The sequence below is a fragment of the Cervus elaphus genome, chromosome 5 (assembly GCF_910594005.1).
Source record: "Cervus elaphus chromosome 5, mCerEla1.1, whole genome shotgun sequence".
Lineage (NCBI taxonomy): Eukaryota > Metazoa > Chordata > Mammalia > Artiodactyla > Cervidae > Cervus > Cervus elaphus.
This window is the reverse complement of record NC_057819.1, coordinates 20840649-20854112: the sequence shown is the minus strand read 5'-3', so window position 1 is coordinate 20854112 and position 13464 is coordinate 20840649. Positions and strand designations below refer to the sequence as shown.

The 13464-nt window shown below is 45.6% G+C and overlaps 1 long non-coding RNA gene across 1 annotated transcript in view; it reads right to left on the bottom strand.

The window, feature by feature from the left end:
* Window positions 1–10736, bottom strand: part of LOC122693989 — a 208033-nt gene extending 197297 nt beyond the window's left edge. The window contains exon 1 of the long non-coding RNA XR_006341077.1: window positions 10632–10736. This is a non-coding gene — a long non-coding RNA (uncharacterized LOC122693989). The remainder of the gene's footprint in view (window positions 1–10631) is intronic.
* Window positions 10737–13464: the final 2728 nt, after the last annotated feature.

Genomic DNA, 13464 nt, shown 5'->3' with positions numbered 1-13464 from the left:
TGTAAAATGCCAAGTTAGCGAAAACTCCTTGCTCTGATTTTTCATCCGGAAAGGAGTGAATACATCGCCTCCCCCACTACCTGGTACATGGAGGTGAGTAAGCGAGGTCCCATCTGAGCCGGGGATTGGTCTCAACCCCCTGACTGTGACTGTGTTAGCTGCTCAGTTATGTCTGACCCTTTGCAACCCCATGGACTGTAGCCCACCAAGCCCCTCAGTCCATGTAATTCTCCAGGCAATAATACTGGAGTGGGTAGTCTTTCCTTTCTCCAGGGGATCTTCCTGACCCAGGGATCAAACCTGCGTCTCCCACACTGCAGGCAGATTCTTTACCCTCTGAGCTACCAGGGAAGCCTTTCAATGCCCTCCCTCCCCTCAAAACTATTGGACAGCACAGCTGAAACTACCTACTCTGGCCAGACAAGACAGAAGCCACTTGCATGAGTTGTCTTGCAACAGGAGGTCCTGGGAAGGAATGTGAAACTAATTAGCTACCACTGCCTAGAATTCGAGGAAGGTCAAAAGGAGAAAGGAGACGCCAGCCCATATGTCCTCCCAGAACCCTTCTAGTTGGAATCCATCTTGGCTGAGCAATGTGTGGGCCACCATGAAGGACCCTGAGTCAGAGTGGTTGGCCAGAGACAACCCGGAAACTATCACCATCACTATAAAACCCAAGATCAAGAGTCACATTGCAGAGCAGTTCTCCTGGGTTCCCTCACCCTCCTGCTTGCCACCTGGGCGCCCCTTCCCAATAAAGTCTCTTGCTTTGTCAGCATGTGTGTCTCTTTGGACAATCCATTTCTGAGTGTTAGACAACAGCCCACTCTCAGGCCCTGGAAGGGGTCCCCATTTCCTGCAACCACATGAACACTGTGTCGGGTCCTCTGGGAAGTGGACACTTAGTTAGTAGGGCGAGAGCTTCACTGGGGGGTGATGCCTGCGGCAAAGAGGAGAGGAAGCAGGACTGGGGCAGGCAGATCTGAGGGTCTCAGCCAACCCCCAGCCCCGAGCTCCAGAGCAAAGACTGCCCATTAGAAGGACCCCACGTGGGGCAGAAACGGCCCGGCCCTGTGCCTCTGCAGTGCTCAGGCACTGCCTGGGGGCTGCCGCTGCTGAAAAGCGGAGATGGAGACCAGATGCACAGGTAACAGCTGGAGCTGTCTGATCATTACTCCTGCAGCAGGACGAGATCTTTCCTGGAGGGACCTCTGAGCATGCACTGCCACAGTGGCCATGCACGCATGTGTGTGCGTGTGTGACACCCCAGGAAACAGACAGCCCTGTGCACACAGCCCTCTCCCTTCTCCTGCCTGAGTGTCCAGCTGCTGATTATTTCTCAGGCCCCATGAGCTTCAGGGTCAGGAAAAGAGACACAGTCCAGAAAGGGCGGCTTATCTTTTCTTTGCATTCGCTTGTTAAAAATTGGATCTGTGGACTTCCCTGTTGGTCCAGGGGTTAAAAATCTGCCTCCCAATGCAGGGGACATGGGTTTGATACCTGATGAGGGAAAACCCCACATGCTGCCGGGCAACTAAGCCTGTGCACCACAACTACTGAACCTGTGCTCCAGAGCCCACAAGTCACAACTACGGAGCCCATGCACCGCAATTGCTGAAGCCCTTGCACCAGGACCTGTGCTCCGCAACAAGAGAAGCCACCGCAATGAGAAGCCCCCGCCTCGCACTGCAACTAGAGAGCATCCCCGGCTCACTGAAAAGCCCGTGTCCAGCAACAAAGACTCAGCGCTACCAAAAATAAATCAATCAATTAAAAAAATTAGAGCTACAGCACTGAAACCCCATCACTTTGGTTTTTATGACATAAACTCAAAGTCTGTGCCAAACTTCACTACATGCTGACCTTATCACAGAATATGAGCCCTGGAGTAAAGGAATCACAGGGAGACAAGATCCTTCAGATCCTAAAAGGGGAGAAACTGATACAAAACTATCTCTAATCTGCCTCCATGATTATTTCCTTCGCCCATGTGTTGAAAAAAATCCGTGAGAAAGGTCACACATTCAGCCTCCAAGTGAAGCCCAGACACAACTTCCGGTTCCGGTGGTTACAGAGAGGCACAGTGCCCCCTACTCATCAGGAGTGGATGCTCCCAGGACCAAGGAGCCGCCAGGGCACTCCCCAGGTGCTTGACAGGCACAGAACTGTGCTCTACTTACGTGCTCTCTGCTCTTTGCAAACTTAGAATGTGCAGCCAAGGAAAGGAGATAAAAGAGAAGGCGGATGTAAGAGCTTGGGAGGAGAGCTGAATAGTGATTTTATAATATCACACATAACACCGTGCTCATCATGACTAGGGACAAGCCCCTCCAAGAGCAGATTTTTATCTCCCTTTGTTCATTCATCTTCTCAAAGAACCTGCAGCAGAACCTGACTTCAGATGTTGCTTGAATTAATTCTGCTCTTCCCCTAATACTTAAGTTTCATGGAGGAGCTGAGGCATCTCAAATAAAAATACGAATTAAACAACGTGGAGAGCTGCTCTTTTTTTCTTCTTCTTCTTTTGTGCTATAGAACATCTGGTTCCTTTGTTTCTGGGGCAGGGCTGTCATCCACAGCAACTTGGTCATGGATTTGATCAGCCTCTCTTGTCCCTAGATAAAGAGCTGGGAGCAGAGACGGAGAGAAATCACGACTTGTGCAAATAAGCACTGAAGTTTTCCAAATGCTGGATGCACACGTATACTCTGTCCTCTCCTATTTTTAGGATTGAATACTAATAACAGCCCAGAGCAGCAGTTCTCAACCAGGGACATTCTGCCCGCTCTCCTCCCTGCAGGGCAAGTACAGCAGTGTCTGGAGACATTTTTGATTGTCACAACTGGGAGGATGCTTGGGCCTCTAGTGGGTGGAGGTCAGGGACGCCACTCAGCATCCTGCAGGGCCCAAGATGGCCCCACAGCAAAGAATGACGCGTCCCAAATGTCAATAGCACTGAGGCCAAGAAACCCTGGCCTCCGGTAATATAATATATGGAGGCATCTTATCTTTCTGTCTTATCACATTCTTCAGCTTAATGATGCAAAGAACAAAACGGCACATCCACTGGAAGATGAAGCCTTTAAGTTGGCCCTCACGCCTGTGGCATTTCAAGATGACAGTGGCCAGTGGCAGAATGAGGAAGCTGGGGGTGACCTCTGAGTGAGGTATCTGGGCTGCCTCCTGGATCCCTTGGGAGCCTGGCTACGAGTTTGGAGAGAAATTGACTGGGGTGCTGGTTTTTCAAGAGGCTTTTCACTCTTCATGTCAAGGACCTTGTACGTAATATACAGTGGTGTAGGAGATGAGCACCTGGCATAATTACTGCTTAGGGTACAAGGGGCTGCAGGGATTACTCTTCCTTTTTTATTTTTTGTTAAGATTTACTTATTTATTTATGTTGATGGGAGTGTGCTGGGTGTTTGTTGCTGTGTGTGTGTGAGCATTCTCTTGTTGTGATGCGAGGGCTTCTCATTGCAGTGGCTTCTCTTGTTGTAGAACATGTGCTCCAGGGTGCATGTAAGCCCAGTAGTTTGGGCACACTAGCTTAACGGTCAAGGAATTCAGATCCCACATGCCTTCCCGGACCAGCAACCAAACCAGTGTCCCTCGGAGTACAAGGTGGATTTTTGACCCCTGAACCACCAGGGAAGTCCTGCAGGTATTACTCCTCTGAACAGCTGTGCAGTGTGGGGGGCAGAGGTCGGGGAGGCGGGCTGAGGGCAGTCCCTTACTTGTCCTTGACTTAGATGGTCTCTGCTCTTTGAGAACTGAGGATGTGCTAAGGAAGGGGAACTGGTATCTTGGCAGATCCAGCAGTTACACTCAGGGGCTCGGGAAACCCCTGCCAATCTACGGGCCCGGGATGAAGAAATGCCTGCGAGCTGATACTCAGGGCTGTTTCCTGTGTTCATCATCATGGAGATCAGTGTTTCTGTGAGCAGTGTTCTTGGCCCCTGATGAGGGCAAAGACAGAACATATCCATCAGACAACTGTAGAGTCTCCACCAGAGAAGTGAGACTTATCTGGGTTGCGTTGAGTGCCCGAGAATAGGGAAAGCCCCAACTCAGTTTGAATCCATCAATTGTACATTCACTCTGTATTCACTGATGATTGAAAAGATAACAAGGGCTTCCCTGATGGTCCAGTGGTTAAGAATTCACCTTGCAATTCGAGGGACACAGATTCAATCCCTGATCCAGGAAGGTCCCACATGCTTCAGAGTAACTAAGTCCGTGCACCATAGCTGCTGAGCCCATGTCCTAGAGCTGGCGCTGCACAACAAGAGAACCACTGCAATGAGAAGCCCACACACTAGCAAGGAAGAGTAGCCCCCCGCTGGATGCAACTAGAGAAAGCCCTCATGCTTCTCAGTGAAGACCCCAGTGAAGCCAATAAATAATCTAAAGAGAGAGAGAGAAAAGATAACAAAAGTAGCAGAAGACAAGAATTAGTGATGTTGCTAACTTTTAGGTTTATGCTGATTGAGCTGCTGTGCTCATTACTGCCACCAGGTCATATGGTTGGAAAAAGCCTCCCAACCTGGAAGCTTTGACTGTCAAGCTTCCAGACATCCCTCTTTTTGGAGGGAACACCCATCGTGTGGGTCTTGCTTCGAGGCAGCTCACTTGTGTTAGCAAAGGTAGAAGCACCCATAATCCTGCTCCCTGGTAGCCCAGGTGCAGGCATGTGGCCAAGGTATCACCACCTGGGTAATGTGCTGGGGTGAACAGTGCCCCCCTAAACTCATGTCCACCATGAACCTGTGAGTGTGACCTTATTAGAAATACAGCAGACACTAACACAGATACCCCTGCTTGGGACCGTGAACCCTGAAGGTGAGGCACAGGGCCCAGTGTCAGAGGACTGCCCGCCCAGGTAAAATGATGCGAACTTTGGGGACTTGTCTGGTGGTCCAGTGGCTAAGACTTCACCTTCCTATGCAGGGCGTGTGGGTTCGATCCCTGCTTGGCCAGCTAAGATCCCACATGCTTCATGGCCAGAAAACCAAAATATAAAACAGAAGCAATATTGTAACAAATTCAAGTAAGACTTTAAATGGTCCACATGTGTATAGATGGCTGAGTCCCCTTGTTGTCCATCTGAAACTATCATAACATTGTTAATCAGCTACACGCCAATACAGAATAAAAAACTCTAAAAAAATAAAAGAGTCTTTAAAAAAATGGCCCACATCAAAAAAAAATTCTTTGAAAAATTTTTTTAAAAAACAGTACAAATTTTGGTTATTACTTCTTTTTCCTGCCCCACCAGGAGCAAACAAAATCTGGTTGGTTTCATCCATTTTCCTTTTTCATTCTCTCAGAGTTTCAATCCCCCTGATAAGCTGGTCCACGAGTGAGGATACTTTCCAGAGGGCAACATCATTCTGCCCTACTGCACACCCACCTGGGGCCAGCTCCCCGGGATGCTCAGTGGGCATCGCAGAGAAACTAACCATAACTGATCACTTCCAACTCTGGGCTCTGGGGCCAAGTTCCCAGCCTCTTCCTGAGTTCATCTGATCTCTGCAAGTGTTGTGTTCAAGAAGGAACTTGTATCCTAGGTGTATACAGCTCATTCTATTTTTATTATCTATAGGCTTATATATGGGGCTTCCCTGGTGGCTCAGTGGTAAAAAAAAAAATCCACCTGCAACGCAGGAGACACAAGAGACACGGGTTTGATCCCTAAGTCAGGAAGATTTTCTGGAGGAGGGCATGGCAACCCACTCCAGTATTCTTACCTGGGAAATCCCATGGACAGAAACTTATATATAAGAGAGAAATGGATTTTTAAAGTTGGACGATTCCATAAAATAAGAAGCATTAAACAGGGTCTACTGAAGTTTCCTGGATCAACTGCAATTTGCTAACTCAGCCTTAACCACGTAACACAAGAAGTTTAGGGAAGCATCAAACTCCACGGGCAAGTTGGAAAAGTGCTTTCCCTTTTAATTCACAAAGCAGAGAGAATTGGCTGGACTTCCACCTTACATTAAACTTGGGTCCAAGACCGTCTCAACCAGATACAAGGATCGTGCCTGGATGGAAGCCAGGAACTATGGCAGCCCCGCCCCTCTCCTGAGAGGCTGCAGTGTTATTACCCCATTACATAGTCCGGCAAACTAAAGCCACGAGGACAGGGTGAGACGGTGGTGCTACGTTCAACTCCAGAACCCATGCATCCAGCTGTCCCTTGGTGATGAAAAGGGGAGTTTAAGGAAGAATGAGGGGAGAAAAAGAAAAATATAAGTTGTCAGGGAAACCTTTGTACCTTAAACTTAGTAAAGTGTGTGAGAGGAAGGATGGATATTTATGCAAATCAGTGTGTGTATACAAATTAGCCTATTAACGGGGGATCTAGTTATGACCTAACACACCACCTTATTTCAATGGACCAAAAGCATTTTCTATTTTCATTTTATTTAATACATCTATTTTAACTCACTAACACCATCTTTTTCTAAAGTATGAACAAAAGGTCACAAATCCTTTCTTTATCTGAGGCTTCATTTACTTTTGTAAATCAAACAGACTTCTCCCACTGACTTAGAATGTCAAAAAAAAATCTCGATATTTGTATGAAAATGATTTCAGGTTTCATCTTGCTTTAGATACATGCATTTTCCCAATTCACCATGATCACGCTCCTATTTAAATAATATGAATACCTCCCACTTTAAATAATATATATTTAGGCTTTCTGCTTTTGAAATACTTCCCAATTTACATACTGAAATTTGCATTCATGAGAGATCCATTAATGCCTGAGACAGGACACCAAGTCTCTCCTTGTCCAAACCCAAGTCTGGCTCCTCTGAGCTCTCTTCTCCCCAGGCCTCAACCTTGGGCGCTGACTTCCATCAGCTGGTCCAGCTGTGACTAAGTCCCTTTAGAAAGGATCCTCTACCCTTGATAATGATCACTTGCCCTGTCTTCAGCAAGAATCCTGCCAAGTCAGTTTAGCAAGATGCCCTACCCTCAACCGGAGAAGGCAATGGCACCCCACTCCAGTACTCTTGCCTGGAAAAATCCCATGGATAGAGGAGCCTGGTGGGCTGCAGTCCATGGGGTCACTAGGAGTCGGACATGACTGAGCGACTTCACTTTCACTTTCACTTTTCACTTTCATGCATTGGAGAAGGAAATGGCAACCCACTCCAATATTCTTGCCTGGAGAACCCAGGGACTGGGGAGCCTGGTGGGCTGCCGTCTATGGGGTCGCACAGAGTCGGACATGACTAAAGTGACTTAGCAGCAGCAGTAGCAGCCTACCTTCAACATATCCTCTTGGTAATTGTCCATCCACCAATCTACCCCACCACTGATTATAAATCCCCAGCTGTCTTTGCTATATTCAGAGTTGAGCCTGGTCTCTCCTTCATCTTGAGTCTTGACACCTACAATCCTAAATAAAGCCTTCTGTACCACCATTATAACAAGTGTCAGAGTAACTTTTCTTTTTGGCTGCACTGCATGGCTTGCAGGATCTTAGTTCCTTGATCCGAAACACTGCAGTGAGAGAGCCAAATCCTAAACCACTAGACCACCAGGGAACTCCTCAGAGTAACTTTAAAAAAAAGGGGGGGGGGGCAAAAAACAACTCACCGCTTGAAACCATCTGGATGAAAAAGCATTATTAATATAATGTAATATATTAAGAACCCATATATTTAAGAGTACTATTAATATAATGCAATATATTAAAAACCCATATTTTAAAAACCAATATTCAAAACAAGAGGGCTCTGGGACTTCCCTGGTGCTCCAATAGCTAAGAATCCACCTTCCAATGCAGGCGACGTGATTTCGAACCCTGGTCAGGGAACTCAGAACCCCCTTGTTACGGGGCAACTAAGCCCTCTCACCCCAACAAAAGATCCTGCATAACATAACTAAGATCTAACACAGCCAAATAAATACTTTGAAAAAAAAGAGTGCTCCGGGAGCGTGCCAGAACATGCCCTCTCCTCTACTCTTCCCCGGGGGCCTTGTTCATGCCTACAGAATTCAGAGGTGATTCTCAGCCATTCTCCCTATGTCATCATTAACACAGGTGCCATCACCTCCAACTGGACCAACCAATCCTGCCCAATTTTCCCCATTGCCCCGCCCCACTTCTCCTCTCCAATCTACCACCACGCATCACTCAACTCCCCGCCCCGTGGCATTCAGAATAGTCTTCCAAACCCCCTAACTCTGGGCCACCCAATCCTTTCCAACCTTCCTAAACATATCCAATGTTCCAGAACCTTCCGGGCCCTCCACCATTGCTCTTGACATCATGACTGCATGGGACGTGCTCACTGCCAGCTCACACCCACGTGTGTGTCTCAGCTTGACACTCCTGACGTCAAGCTCACACTGAGATGTTCTGCGGCTGCCTTATCTTCCCGCCGTGGGCAGGAGGGCCACCAGCCGGGAAAATGTTTCATTTCTTTGCCACCCACGGTGCCAGCTCAATGGATCAGACATGGTGGGTATCCAGTAAATACTCATTGAGCAACTGAACAGACGTCACTACTGAATTCAACAGAACTGAAAACACGGAGGGATTATCTTAAAAGATTTGTTTTCTGGAAGAACATTTTATTTGCCGGGCCTGATGAATTTAAATCATTCAAAGTGAGCAAGCGCCCTCTTGCGGCCGCAAGCTGACAGTACATCACAGAAAAGAGGGGATTATGGAGTTCAGAGATCTCTTGCCTGGAGGTTTTTTTTCCCTCCTGATCACAGGCAAGGAGCACAAGAAACCATTCCAGTCAGAAAGCTTAGGTCGACACATAAGTGACTCAGTAGCTCACTCAGAGGATTTAGCTTCTCATCATGCCAGCCAGGTAACAGGAGCTGTGGATACATCAGGGAATTTGATCCCTCCCCCTGAAAATGAAAAGCCCACAGACTAATATAACCTGTGGCCCTTGATTGGACTGTGGTTAAAACAAACCAGAAGTCATTTGTACAGCAGGAAACTCTGTACACAAATGTTCATTGCAGCTTTATTCATCAGCGACGGAAAAAAAGGAAACTGTCCACCAACCAAAAACAGGATAATACGTGGCAAGGAAAAGGAGGAAGTTATTGAGATGCACACAGTGTGGGTGAGTATTAAACATTGTCCTGCGTTAGAGAAACCTCACATTCAATGGTACACATTGTATGCTTCTATTTAAATGAAGTTCCAGAAGAGGTGATGGTAGGAAAATTTGGAACAGGGGTAGCCTGTGGTTGGGGGTTGGGCTTGCAAAAGGGGTCTGAGGGCACTTTCTGGGGTGATGATAATGTGTAACTTGATAGGGATTTTGGGTTACGCAAATGTACGCATTTGTCTTAACTCATCAAATATTACACTTAAAACAAGTGTGTCATCACACAGGTAAATTTTACCCCAAAAGGAAAAACAACAACAACAAAAATTACTGAATGCTTATCTGTGATGCCCATGCTGAAGTGTTTTGGGGAAGGAGAATGCTGAGATCTGCACATTGCTTTGAAATGCACTGGAAAACTAAGAGGGATGAATGGACACACAGGTGGATAGGTCCATGACAAAGCAAAAAGCAAGATGTTAATTACAAAACTAGGGGTGGTGGATATGTGTATGGATAGTCACTAAAATTCTTTCCATGTTTGAAAAAATTCATTATAAAATCTTGAGGGGATATTTGAATAGAGGCTGAGCATTAGATGACAATAAATTCTGCTCATCTTTTATGAATGATGGTGCTGCTGTGGTTCCTAAGAAAATGTCCTTATTTTCAGAGATGAATATTCAAGTATTTACAGGTGAAGTGTCATAATGTCTCAAACATGTTAAAATGCTCTCGAAAGGGAAATGAAGGTAAAATTGCAAACTGTTAATAATTGTTACATCCATGTAATGGACATAGGGGTGTCAATCATTCTGTTTTCCCTCTTTAAAATTTTTCATGATAAAAAGAAGACATGCTCTCTCAAGGCGCTTAGACTTCAGTATCGAGTGAAAGTTCTGTCCCTTTTTCCTCATCTAGTTGCATCCTTATGTATTTTGTTTTAAAATTTAGTTCTATATGAGGATGAAGAAAATTTGTTAATAAGGTGTAATCTGGTGATGAGCATCGCATAAGAAGAAGGGAAATATAAAGAGGATGAGTGAGTGAGAAGATAAAAGACAAAATTAACCATAAAGCATGTAATGAAACGGGAGGGGACAGGTAAGTGTGGGAAGGAGGACATTTTCCTGTTCCCATAATTCTGGACAGAATATTTGCAAATGTGCCCCTTCCCCACACTTCTTGTCTTGGTCACCGGCATCACCTTGTATCTACCTCCAAAGTCAGGACTGAGAGACTGCTCATCCACATCTCATGAGCCTCTGAGTCCAGGGTCCTCTGTCTCCTACACCGCAGTCTCCAATCAGTTAACCTTGTGCTCCTCAATGACCTCGTCTGTAAAATGTACGTGATGCCCTCTGCCTCCTGAGTTGTTGCCAGGATCCAATACTATAGCAGTGTGTCTTGCAGTAGCTAGAGCATACAACTCTGTATTTATCTCCCTTGTCCACCCCTCCCTGGAATTTAAGGCCTCTCCCAAGCTCTCTAACCACATCCCTTAGAAGTTTCAAGTTCCAGTAACATGGTCTTACTTACAGTTTCCCAAACACATGTTGTCACTTCATGCTGCAGGTCTTCGTGTTACTCAGCAGCTCTCGAAGTGTGGTCTCCAGGGCAACAGCATCACCACCAGCATCCCCTGGGAACTTGACAGAGACAAAAATTCTCAGGTGCTGCCCTACACCCACTGAGTCAGAAATTTGGCGTGGGGCTCGGGGATCTCTCTGTGAGCCCGCCAGGTGATTTCTGAAGCACAGTGAGTTTTGAGAACCACTGGGGTATACCGTCTCCTCTGCTTGAAATGCGCTTTCTCATCATCCCTGTCAAACTCCTACACATCCCTTAAAAGGCTCCTGGAGGAAGTCTCTCTTGGATCTGTGGACCTATTCATTGGATCATGAATATAGGGCTATTCATGGTCACCTCTGCACTCACACTGTGCCTTGATCAGACTTCCGTGGGTGTTCTATGACCCTGTGTTATGATGATTTGTTTGGAAGTCTTTTTTTTTTTTTAAGATTTTTTATGTGGACCATTTTTAAAGTCTTTATTGAATTTGTTACAATATTGCTTTTGATTGTTTTGTTTTAGCAGAGAGGCATATGGGAATCTTAGCTCCCCAACCAGGGATCAAACCCGTAACTCCTGCATTGGAAGGTGAAGACTTAATCACCGGACTGCCAGGGAAGTCCCCCTGGAAATCTTTCTCTCCAACTAGGCTAAATAAATAACTAAAGAGCATGTCTGATATCATCCTCTGTATTTTCAGCCCTTAGCAAGGTGCCTTTCACTCAAGGAGACACTCAAGTTCACCTACTTGAGCTGCCTCAAGCATCAGGTTAACCAGATGAAGGAGGAAATTCCCTGATTGATAGAGCACCAGTTTGCCATTCAGGATACCTGGTGGTGGTTGTTTTTTAAGTGTCCATTTATTTTATTTGAAAATCATATATATCCATTCTTTGATTTCATTTATAGGAAGAGCCCAGTATTGACAGTGTCATGACACCTTTAAATTTCTTAAATGCATTTTCTGATCATCTTTAAGCTGCAGTGATTTCCTTCCAAAGATGGTAACACTCTGCTTTCAATCCAGTCCAACAAATAACATGATGTGTGACGGGTATACCCTGACAGTGGAGAAGACTGGCTGACATGCGTTTTGCAGGAGATGCTGCTATTTATTAGAGGAGAGCCCTTGGCCAGGTTAAACTTTAATCACAGTAATGATGGCCAGTATTTACTGGATGCTCCCTCTGCGAGGTTCCGTATTCAGCTCCCTTCAGCTTTACAAGAGCCAGTTGCAATAGGTACAAATCTTATTCCTGTCTTACAGATGAGGAATCTGAGGCACAGAGAGGTCAAGCAACTGGCTCAATATCACACAGATAGTAAAGAGGGGACCAAAATCAAAGCCAGGAAAAGTCCTTCAAAATCTGCTTCCACTATGATTTTTTTTCCTGACTCTGCATTCTGAATATTAATCCAAAATGCCATTCCCTTTTCGGGATCTCTTTTTTCATTGTGTTGACATATATATAACATTTATCATTTTAGTCTTCTTTTTCTTGACCTCACCACGCGGCACATGGGATCTTCTTAGTTCCCTGACCAGAGATCGAGCCTGCACCCCTTGCACTGGAAGCATAGAGTCTTAATCACTGGACTGCCAGGGACGTCCCCATTTTAGCCATCTTTAAGAATATGGTTCAGTGGCATCAGATATATCCAAATGTTATACAACCATCCCCACCATCTATCACCACAACTTTTTCATCTTCCCCAAAACCAATTCTGTCCCCATTAAACACTAACTCTCCATTCCTCCTCCTCCAGTCCCTGGCAGCCACTCTTCTACTTTCTGTCTATAAATTTGACCACTTTAGGTACCTCATATAAGTGGAATCATACAATATTTGTATGTTACTCAGCATAAAGTCCTCAAATTCAATCATGTTGTATTCACAGCATGTGTAGGAATTTCCTTCCTATTTAAGGCTGAGTACTATCCCATTGTGTGGATAGACCCCATTGTGCTTATCTGTTCATCCATCAATGGACACTTGAGTTGTTTCCACCTTTTGGCAAGTATGAATCATGCTGCTTCTGTGAACACAAGCATACAAATATCTGTTGGAGTCCCTGCTTTCAAATCTTTGGGGTTTGTACCCAGAAGTGGGATTGCATGATCCAGTGGTGATCCCAGGAGACCAGGTTTCTTGATTAGCTTTGCCCCCTCAGCTTTGCAAGTCACCCACCACCCTTTCCAGTGTCCTCTGCATAACACGGAGACAGAAAATCTTTTCCCCTTTGAATTACTATGACCATGACAATGATAAGTATCTTAAGACAGAGATGTCAGCTTCTATAAACTACAAAGGTGGCTTTGTAGGAACTTCCCTGGTGGTCCAGTGGCTAAGGATCCACGTTCCAGTGCAGGAGACGCAGGTTTGATTCCTGGTTGGGGAACCAAGGTCGCACATGCTGTGGAGCAACTAAACCTGGTCACTGCAATGAAGACCCAATGCACTCAAAATTAAAGTATGCATATATATTTTAATATATAATGTAATAAAATACAGTAGAAGAAGATGAAGTTAATGATGGTCTTAAAATGCCAGGGGTAGCTATAAAAAAATAATAAAGGTGATTTATAAGTTCCCCATATTGTTGCCTGGAGAGGGTGAAAAGGAGGCAGAGAAGAAGGAATATCTTTTAACCACCCATAAGCTCGTAAGCTTTTCTGGTCTCTAAGCTAAAATACACCCTGCTAGGCTGCTGTACCGTTCAACCATCTTTTGAGCACGCTTGCACGTTTAGCGGAACTTTCTTTGGTCAGATAATGGTCATTGATGAGCCCCACAGGAAA